This window comes from Camelus bactrianus, chromosome 5 (genome assembly GCF_048773025.1).
Source record: "Camelus bactrianus isolate YW-2024 breed Bactrian camel chromosome 5, ASM4877302v1, whole genome shotgun sequence".
Classification (NCBI taxonomy): Eukaryota; Metazoa; Chordata; class Mammalia; order Artiodactyla; family Camelidae; genus Camelus; species Camelus bactrianus.
Window position 1 is genome coordinate 92,750,744 of NC_133543.1, and position 10,260 is coordinate 92,761,003.

A 10,260-nucleotide genomic window follows, 5' to 3' on the forward strand; every position below is an offset into this window, starting at 1 on the left:
GCCATTGAGCCACATTTCAGCTCTGAATGGCTATGATCTATGTTACAATAAGCAGGAGGAATGAGTGGCAGAGGCCTTTCTGGAATTTGAAAGAAGATGCTCTTGCCTGGAGGGCTGATGACTTGGGTTTCAGTTCCCCTATCCTCCTAAATGTTCTCCTTAAGGAATAACCCAGAAAAAAAAAAATCCTTGATCATCATCAATAAAATGTATGAAAATCATAAACTTGTCTGAATCGTCTTGCTGGTAAGGACAGAACTAACCAGAAGCCAGTCTGAGGCAGCCGTTGAAGAATAGTAACTCTCACCTTCGAGTTAGCTTGAAGAACTTGTTTTAGTGAATGTCGAGCAGAAGAGGATAATAATAAGGGCTAACACTAGGGGAGAAAAATAACAGTCCAGGTATGGGGGAAAAAGCAGGGAAAAAAAAAGAAAAAAATAAACAAGATTATGAAAGCCTGATATTATTATTCACATATTTTTAAAAATTCCATATTTTCATAAAATTCATTTCAGCAAAGATTCTTCTGTGTGCTAGACAATCTGCTAAGTTCAGGAGAAAGAAAGATGAGTAAGACCAAATCTTTCTCCCAGAAAAACCATGCTGAGCACATGGTAAACTCAAAAAATGTCAGTTCCCATTTTTCTGCCAGTGAGAGAAATTCTGAATCAACGAACATTTATCGTGATTGCCTAGAGCTTTAAAAAAATAATATACTGTGGCAAAGAAGGCTACCTCTCCCCCCAGAATACATTCTTATCTTCTTTCCCTCAGACTACATTAATAGACTACATTCCCCAGCCTCCTTGCAAATAAGTGTGATTATGGGACTAAGTTCTAGCCAATGGCACGTGATCAGAAGTAATGAGTTGCTCCTGGGCTGAAGATCTTTCAGAAGGGTCTGTGTCTTCTGCAGGCCCAGTTTCTTGGCTACTACAGCATGTAAAATAGATTGGTCTTTATCATCATCAGTGAGAGTGGAAGGTGAGACCCATCCCTGAAGAATTTTTTTAAACAATTTTTATGATTTATAATCATTTTACAATTTTGTGTCAAATTCCAGTGTAGAGCACAATTTTTCAGTTATACATGAACATATATATATTCATCGTCACATTTTCTCTATGAGCTACCATAAGATATTGTATATATTTCCCTGTGCTATACACTATAATCTTGTTTATCTATTCTACAATTTTGAAATCCCATCTATCCCTTCCCACCCTCTGTTCCCTTGGCAACCACAAGTTTGTGTTCTATGTCTATGAGTCTGTTTCTGTTTTGTATTTATGCTTTGTTTGTTTGTTTGTTTTTTAGATTCCACATATGAGTGATCTCATATGGTATTTTTCTTTCTCTTTCTGGCTTACTTCACTTAGAATGACATTCTCCAGGAGCATCCATGTTGCTGCAAAAGGTGTTATGTTGTCATTTTTATGGCTGAGTAGTATTCCATTGTATAAATATACCACATCTTCTTTATCCAGTCATCTGTTGATGGACATTTAGGCTGTTTCCATGTCTTGGCTATTGTAAATAGCGCTGCTATGAACATTGGGGTGCAGGTGTCATTTTGAAGTAGGGTTCCTTCTGGGTATATGCCCAGGAGCAAGAATTTTTAAACAGGGGGATGGACATGATCCAACTGGCTACAATTGAAATCCTTCTGGTAACAGGAAGGAGATGGTTTGTAGCAGGGCAAGACCATAGGGCAAGGACACCAGTTAGAAGGCTGTTGCAGGGATGTGAGAGTGGTGAGAACCTGAATTCAGCAGTGCCTCTGAGTGTGAAGAAAAGGGGGCTGAACTATTTACAATAGCCAAGACATGGAAACCGTCCAAATGTCCATTAAAGATGATGGATAAAGAAGATGTGGTATATATATATACAATAGGATACTACTCAGCTATAAAAAGGAATGAAATAATGCCATTTGCAGCAATGTAAATGGACATGGAGATCATCATTCTAAGTGAAGTAAGCCAGAAAGAGAAAGAAAAATGCCGTATGATATCGCTTACATGTGGAATCTAAAAAAAGGACACAAATGAACTTACCTACAAAACAGAAACAGACTCACAGACATAGAGAACAAACTTACGGTTACCAGGGGTTAAAGTGGCTGGGAAGGGATAAATTGGGAATTTGAGAATTGCACTTCTTGGGGAGTGATGGAAACGTTAGATCTCTTGATTGTGGTGGTGGTTTCATTAGCATATGCATCTATCAAAACTCATCAAAGTGTACATCTGAAATGCATAGTTTACGCACAGGAACCATGCCATAATAAAGGTGTTTAAAAAGGGAGGCTGATTAAATGTTGTATCTTCAGGCCTCACTTGCTAAATTACCTGAAGGCAGATGGGAGTAGATAATGCGCTTGTAACTCATGGACACAGGAAGGAAGGAAGTCTGCTACCATTTTTTTCCACTCCCTGTCCTCCTCCAGCTCCTCATCTCCCCGCACTTAATAATTTTCCATCTTTCAAACATCAGGATATACCCTTGAGTGCACATACAAGGAAGTCAATGTTAGTGAAAATTCCAAATCCTATAATTGCTCTCCACATCCAAACCATAGTCAAATACCACTAAAAACTACTTGTAAAAATGTCTTTAGTCAGCAACTTCATGACTAGTGACTGGAAGGAAACTTACCAGGGAAAAATACTAATAAATAGAAAGCACACAAAGGGAACGCTTGTGAGGCTGTTTTAGTCTAGGATTGGGGAAAGCAGAAAAGAAAAAGATAAGGAAGAAAAGTGTTTAAACATATAATTTATAGAATATTTTGTAATGAAAAGAAAACGTGTAATTCATAATGAGAAACAAATTGCAAAATGCTTAGGCACCAGAAAACTGCAAAAGGATTTGATGACTTAAACCATAGCTAAGATACTGGAGGGAAACATTTGCATCCTTGCTTTTTTTTGAGGGGGTGGGCATTAGGTGTATTTATTTAATTATATTTTTGATGGAGGTCCTGGGGAATTGAACCCAAGACCTCATGCATGCTGAGCATGCACTCTACCATTTGATCTATACCCTCCACCTCCACATCCTTAATCTTAACTAGGCAACTTAAATCTTCGCGATAATCCACTGTAACAAATCATGCCAGCATTGTCAGTCTGAAGCTCACAAATTGAAATATCTTTCGGCTTTGATTTAATGAATATGTTTTTCCTAGATTAAATTGAAGGTGGGGGGGTGCCTTTGCAAAAGTTCAGAACTATCTTGTTTCCCAATAAGAAGTTTCAGCACCTTTCCTTCAGCTTCACTTTCAGCTACAAGACCATGTTCCACCTTCAGCTATTAATGCTCCCAGCACTTAATATTTGATTGATTTGTGAATCCAAAATTAGATATCAAACTTCTAAAAACAGCTCCAAGTCCGACGTATAACTCTTTCACAGAACTCATTTTGAAAAGAGAAATGCTTTTGGCTGTCTGAAAGTTTGTCGCTTTGACTGTAAGGGAAGGAAAATTAAAAAAAAAACAACTTTTCTGTCTCATAGTGTTCTTAGCAGACAGAAAAAATGGTCCATTCTTTGAAGATAAAATGTAGAGTCAGATTAAGGAGGGGAAATATCTGCCAATAGAAACAGCAATGAGAATTAGTTACATATCCTGGAAAAATAAGATTTAGCCCAACTATGTTGATATTATTTAGTAAGATTGGACACCAGAACTGGCAAAAACATTTCTTATTCAACTATTTTATGGAAATCCTATGAAAATAATTGAAAACAGAACCATTAAATTGCTTCAGCAGAGAGAATGCACATTCCTTCTCTTCTCCCTTCAACTTTTCACAAATCTATAGAAAGGGCTTGAAAGGAGAATATATTAAGAAAAAATCCTCAGTCCGTGGAACAGATATGGAAGTTAACTGTGAAGCAAGGTTTTATATAGCAAGCCTTTTCCCACTGTCTTCTCAAAATGGAATGAATATATTCTACTGCTTCAAAAGAGAAATGACTTCCAAAAGGAAATAAAAATTGAACCCAAGAATGCAACACATCTTCTCTATAGCATACATTTAAAGTAAGTTGACTATGTTACTCATATTAACACAAAAATACATATGCCAAAAATGAAAATTACAGAAATGTGGAGCCATTGTATAACGCTGTAAGGCGGTAGGCTGTGGGATCTGCAAGCATCCAAAGCTTAACAATGTGGTCCTAATTCTCCTGGATGCAAGTTTGTCCCAACTCAAGTTTCTACTTTATGGCTTTTTAAAGTTTGCTGTCACTTACTAACTAACCTCTATCAACTCAGCTTGCATTGAATTTACTGCTGAGTGCTCGCTGAATTGTTTAGGACTAAGTTATTAGCGCTAAGTGAATGATGCACTGTGCAATGATTGTTGTTTATAACAGTGCTACATTAAGGTGTGATCAGCAAGCATTTTGTTACCAATCTTAATACAGAAACTAAGATTAAGCACCAAGAAGCACGTATAACAATTTAATATTGCTGTGATTTCCAAGTATGGGCTCCCAGGGGGAGCATTTTGTCCAATGACAAATAGACCAAAATAATCAAAGATAGACTGGAGTTTTTTTCAAGAATTTCACCACAATTAGGTTGAGAACCATTGGTCTACATAGAATTAGGAGATTTACTCATAGGTCAAGTGTACGGAAAGGAAGATGCCAGATGAAAAGGGAAGAAATACTTTGATCATCTCAAAGTTTATTGTATAAAAAGCTGAAAAGCTGTTTCATTGCTGTTTCCAGAGGGCAATGGGAACTGCTAAAACCGCGACCCCATCTTTTGTATTTGTCATGTGAGGTATAGTCAGAGGAAAGGCACATGGCCTAATTGTTCGTCTGACAGCTGATTTTCAAGGTTGGTTATTAATAATGGGTAACACATAATACAAAGTCATTAAATCACCCCAAATCTCCTGTCACCCACAGATAATCATGCTAATATTTAGGGGGAAATTTTCCTAATTCTTTTCCTAGATCATACAGTTCACTTAATAGATCATGATTATCTCTCCAAGTCAGTAAATATACTTCTCCACCCACATTGTTAATAACTGCACAATATTCCATTTTATGAATATTCTGTAATTTAACCAATCTGTTCCTGCTGAGTATTTAGATTATATATAACATCTTTTTACTTTTAGCCTATTTGTGTCTTTAAAGTGTTTCTTGTAGGCACATTTGATTGAGTCTTACTTTTAATCTGAACTGAACATCTCTTCCTTTTAGTTGGAGTTAAACCATCATGTTTAACATTATTACTGACACAGTTGGGGTTTAAATCCACCATGTTACATTTGTGCCTTTGGTTCCTTGGTTCTTTTCTCCTATTTGTCTCCCTTCTGTTGTCCTGAGTATTTCTTATAATTCCATTTAATCTCATTTGTTGGTTTATTATACCATTTACCATGTCACTATGGCAGTCGTTTTGAGGTTTATAGTATACACCCTTTACTTCTCACAGTCTGCTCTCAAGGAACGTTATACCATTTTACATGTAGTATAAAAACTTTACATTTCTCTCCTGGTCTTTGTGCCATTTTTGTCATACATTTAGCTTCTATGTCTGTCACAAACTCAACATAATGTAATCATTTTTGCTTTAAACAATGATTTTTTAAAAATACTTCGATGATTTTTTTAACAAGTCTGTCACATTTATCCCTAGGCATATATGTCCCAATGTTCTTTTGTCATCATTTCTGCGTTTTTTTGTTTAGATTCCTTTTCTTAGATCCCGATTTCCATCAGGTATCACTTTCCTTCTGCCTGCAGGATTTGCTTCAACATTTACTGCAGTGTCGGTCTGATGCTGGTGACGACGTCTTTCAGTTTTTGTATACACCTCCACATGTCTTTGTTTTGCCTTGGTTTTTGGAAGGTAATTTCACTGGGTATAGAATCCTAGGTTGGCAGACTGTTTTTTCCTTTCAGTACATTGAACACACTAATACACGTCTCCTGATGTGAATTGCTTCTGTTGAGAAATCTTCAGTCATCCTTGTCCTGGTTCTTCTGTGGTAAGTACATTTTTCCCTCTGGCTGCTTTTAGGATTTTTCTTTGTCACAGTTTCTCAGGAACATAGTTATCATGTTCCCTGTATTTTTCTTCATGTTCTTATGCTGGGGGTTTGTTGAGCCTCTTGAAAATATGAGTTTATAGTTGGTTTTTTTAATCAAATTTGCAGACATTATTTTTCAAATATTTCTTCTGTGTGCCTGCTTTTTCCTTCATAGACTCCAACTATATGTGTGTGTGTGTGTGTGTGTGTGTATCTCCACTTAAATATGTTCCACAGTTCACTGATGATCTCTTCTCATTTTTAAAAGATTATTTTCCCTCTCTGTGTTTCATTTCAGTTTCTTTGCTATGTCAAGTTAATCAATTGTCTAAGCTTGGGCTGCCATAGAAAGGGTGGGTGGTTGAAACCACTGGCATCTATTTCTCACAATTCTGGAGGCTGGGAGGTGATTTAGTTCCTGCTGAGAGCACTCTTTCTGGCTTAAGAAGGCCACCTTCTTGCTGTGTCCTTATATGATGGAGAGCGAATGATCTCTCTCTCCCTCTCTTTTTATAAAGCCACTAACCCCATTGTGAGAGCCCCACCCTCATGACCTCATTTAATCTTAATTAAGCCCTATCTTCAAGTAGTATCACTTTGGGAGTTAGGGCTTCAACTCATGAATTTTAGGGAACACAGTTCAGCCCATGGCACTCAACTTTTGGGGGGGCATTAGCCAACCTATTAATCCAATCTGGTATGGTTTTCATCTCAGAAAATGTAGTTTTCATTTCTAGAAGTTTGATTTGTGTCTTTTATGTCTTTATATCTTCCAGGTGCAATCTTTTCACTGGATCCTTGAACATATGGGGTACAGTCATAACAACTCTATCATCTGGTTATTTTATGGGTTGATATCAATTTTTTTTATCACTAGGGGCATATTTTCCTGTTTCTTAGCATGCTTTAATTGAATGCCTAAAAATGTGATTTTTTTTTAACTTGTTGGCTTCTGGATATTTTTATATTCCTATAAATGTTCTTGAGCTTTGGTCTGGAACATAGTTATTGTATCTGAAAACAGTTTTCAGTTCTTTCAGATCCTGCTTCAAAGTTTTGTGAGGCAGGTCCAGAACAGCGCTTGATCTGCTCCTGGTTTTCCCCTATAGAGGACTCGTCCTACCCAGTCATTTGACTGAGACAAAGCCTTCTGAGAACTCTACCTAATGCTCCATGAATTGTGAGGTTTTCCACCTCGGCTCGTGGGAACACAAACTATTCCAAGCTGCATGAGGTCAGTGCCGTGTTCCCTCTGTCTCTTGTCAATGGTTCTTTTCCTGGTCTCAGGTCATTTCCTTCCTGCATGGCCTGATCAGTACTCAGCTGGAGACAAAAGGGGGCCCTTCAGTAGATCTCCAGAACTTTCTTTCTGGGTTGCTCTCTCATTTCTGGGACTGTGCTTAGCAAACGCTAGCCACCTTGGCTTCCCCAGGCTCCCATCCCTGGGCTCTCAACTCAAGTAGACCTCTGGGGTCTGCACTGGTTTCGCTTCCTGCACTGCTTCCTGAAGCCTCTAGCCAAGCAGTAAACTGGGTCATCATAGGCCTTCCCTGTTTTTCTTCCCATTTCCCAAGGATCACTCTCCCTTGTTGCTTAATGTCTAAAGTCTTAAAAAGCTTTATTTAATATACTTTCCCCAGTGTTTTGGCTGTTTCAGGGTGGAGAGTAAATCTAGTCCCTGTCCCTGCATCTTGCCCAGAAGTGCCCTTTTCATTGATTTTTAAATGACTTATACATTAAGAATTTCAAAGAAGCTGTAATATTTTTATACAATGTAATACTACTCAGCCATTAAACAAGAATAAAATAATGCCATTTGCAGCAACATGGATGGACCTGGAGATTGTCATTCTAAGTGAAGTAAGCCAGAAAGAGAAAGAAAAATACCATATGATATATGTGGAATTTAAAAAAGAAAAGAAAAAGGAAGACACTAATGAACTCATCTACAAAACAGAAATAGACTCACAGACATAGTAAACAAACATGATTACTGGGGGGATGGGGGTGGGAAGGGATAAATTGGGAGTTAGAGATTTGCAAATGCTAACTACTATATACAAAATAAATAAACAGCAAATTTCTTCTGTATAGCACAGGGAACTATATTCAATATCTTGCAGTAACCTATAATGAAAAAGAATATGAAAATGAATATATGTATGTATATGCATGACTGAAACATTATGCTGTACATCAAAAATGGACACATTATAAACTGACTATACTTCAATTAAAAAAAAAAAGAATTTTAACCTTTTGTCTCTTATATATTGCAAACTGGAAGTCATATTTAATTCAGTCTCTGCAGAATTATCCCTGGAGCCCAGGTCAAAAGGATGAAAACCAAGAAAGCATAAAATTCATATGGGTCTAAATTCTGAGCTAGACATAAGCCAGACTGGTTCTCTGATTGGGAATTTGTATAATAGGGATATGTCATACACTCAGTTGGATTGCCCTGTAATAGAAGACTTTGACAAAGCAAACCTAGAAATAAACTTTCCTGGAAATAGGCCAGATCTATACATTCAAGCAAATTAAAAACAGAATAAAAGCAGCTAAATAGGAAAAACACTACTTTTAATTATTTAATATATTTCTTCATGTAACAAATATATATGAAGTGCTTACTATGTGCCTAGGGTTTTTCAAGACATAATTAATATCTTTTGACATTAAATATGAAGTATAAACTAAGCTTTCATTAACACATGCAGAAGGTGAGGTAAATCACTGACACTTCTTCAATTTCTCTACCAGTTTAGGAGGTAGTAAGTACCAAGAGATATTTCAATCCTTTGAAACACAGGCTTATTTCTAAGTGCTGCTTGCTCTGAGAAGATGAAGAAAAATAGGAACAGATTTTTTTAATAAGGGAAAATAAGAGTTTATTGCAAATTAGTCACTCAAATATCAAAAAGAATTGGCTGAATAAAAGCACACTATATGGAAATATTGGACCTCTAGTGAATTATGTACACTGTCAGTATATCAGAAATTTGAGTTAAGAAATTCAATACTTCTCACGGATATTATCTGTTTCTCACAAACTAGTGGTTACCAGTAGGAGAGGGAAGCAGGGAGGGGCATTATAGGGGTGAGGGAAAAAGAGGTACAAATTATTGGATGAAAAGTAAGCTACAAGGATGTATTGTACAACATGGTGAATACAGCCACTATTTTATAATAACTACAAATGGAGTTTAAAAACTGTGAATCACTATGTTGCACACCTGTAACATACACTATTGTACAGCAACTCTACTTCAATAACATTTTTTAAGTCAGTCCTTCAAAGTTACCTAATGCTGTCACTTCAGTCTAAAATTGTATGTTCAAAATGAAAGTTAGGACATTTCTAAAGTTACAGATGATGCAATAGAAGATAAAAACAGTCCAAAAATTATATGTCTGGATTATTCAATAGAAAATGCTTAAAATTCAGTATGAAACCCAAAAATAAAGGCAGTATGAAACCCCAAATTTCACCATTTTTTTCCATTGGCAACCTAACAATCAGTACAACACATTTCAGTATTCAATATAATGAATTAATGTATCCACCACAATTAATCATCACAAATTACTTGTTAATAAACCCTTTATCTTGGAATAATTTTAGGATTATAGGAAAATCGCAAAGACAATACAGAGTTCCCTAATACCCCCCCACCCCCACCCCAAACATACACACACAATTTTTTAATGTCAACGTTTTACATGAACTATTATGGGACATTGTCAAAACTAAAAAAAACAACACTGGCATGTTGCTATTAACTGAAATCCAACTGTGTGGAATAACTCAAAAACTATCCAAAGAATGAGGTAAACATATCTTTTTTTAAGGAAAAAAATACTACCATTTTGGCTGATCAACAATACCCCTTGAGTTAAGTTTTAGAGACGTAGCTCTACACTGGGTTTTCTTCAGAAGAATTGAAAGTCAATCAAATTGGACAGAATTTGTAATGAAATCTTGGATGGGAGCTGTTGGGCCTCTCATGCTGGGCACACCTGGAACTTACACTAGGCTTAGCAGCACCATTCTTCAAGTGTCAGAAGGCCTCTGGGAAAGCTGGTTTTCCAGTTTTTCCAACAGGGTTTCAAAGTACCTTGGATTTACCCTTTTTCTTTCTTTCATTTTTTTTTAACTAATCTGCTCAAGTTATACCTATCCTTAAATTTTCCTA

At 36.6% G+C, this 10,260-nt stretch overlaps 1 long non-coding RNA gene across 1 annotated transcript; it reads left to right on the forward strand.

Annotated features, from left to right (window-relative positions):
• The first annotated feature begins 5,901 nt into the window (after nucleotides 1-5,901).
• On the forward strand, nucleotides 5,902-7,893 carry LOC141577658 (uncharacterized). The gene is made up of 3 exons (XR_012506893.1): nucleotides 5,902-6,022; nucleotides 6,841-6,875; nucleotides 7,174-7,893. It is a non-coding gene; the product is annotated as an uncharacterized LOC141577658 (long non-coding RNA).
• Nucleotides 7,894-10,260: the final 2,367 nt, after the last annotated feature.